Consider the following 437-nt stretch of genomic DNA (forward strand, 5'->3'; position numbering starts at 1 on the left):
CCCCCCCCCCCCCCAGCCTGCTAGCTTTGAGTCTGGGGGGCGATGCCAGAGCAGTCCGTGACCAGCAGTCCCACCGCGCTGGCGCTGGACACGGTGACGGCCACGCTGGTGGTGCCCACGGGGCCGGCGCTGGTCTGGCCCACCCCAGGGTCCCCCTGGCTGCCGTGGGTGCCCATGTGGCCCTGGAGCTGCGTGGCGGTCTTGCACTGCACCCCGCACAGCTGGCAGAGCAGCACCCCGCCGACCCCCGTCCCGCCGAAGCCCCCCCGTGCCCCGCCGCTCTCCTTCCACTCCTGGCCGTGGTGCTTCTGGGCGTGGACGCGCAGGTAGGTGAGCGTGGTGAAACCTGGACAACACACAAGGTCTACATAAAGAGACTTCAGATACAGTATTAGGGACCACTAAGGTCTACATAAAGAGACTTCAGATCCAGTATT

General features: G+C 66.4%; 1 protein-coding gene and 1 long non-coding RNA gene across 2 annotated transcripts in view; one reads left to right on the forward strand and one right to left on the reverse strand.

The window, feature by feature from the left end:
• LOC117958237 overlaps positions 1-437 on the reverse strand; it is an 859,617-nt gene that overhangs the window by 695,266 nt on the left and 163,914 nt on the right. The window lies entirely within an intron of this gene.
• LOC117958309 overlaps positions 238-437 on the forward strand; it is a 21,601-nt gene continuing 21,401 nt past the window's right edge. Inside the window, exon 1 of the long non-coding RNA XR_004659682.1 lies at positions 238-339. This is a non-coding gene — a long non-coding RNA (uncharacterized LOC117958309). The remainder of the gene's footprint in view (positions 340-437) is intronic.

The sequence above is a fragment of the Etheostoma cragini genome, chromosome 15, assembly GCF_013103735.1.
Source record: "Etheostoma cragini isolate CJK2018 chromosome 15, CSU_Ecrag_1.0, whole genome shotgun sequence".
NCBI lineage: Eukaryota > Metazoa > Chordata > Actinopteri > Perciformes > Percidae > Etheostoma > Etheostoma cragini.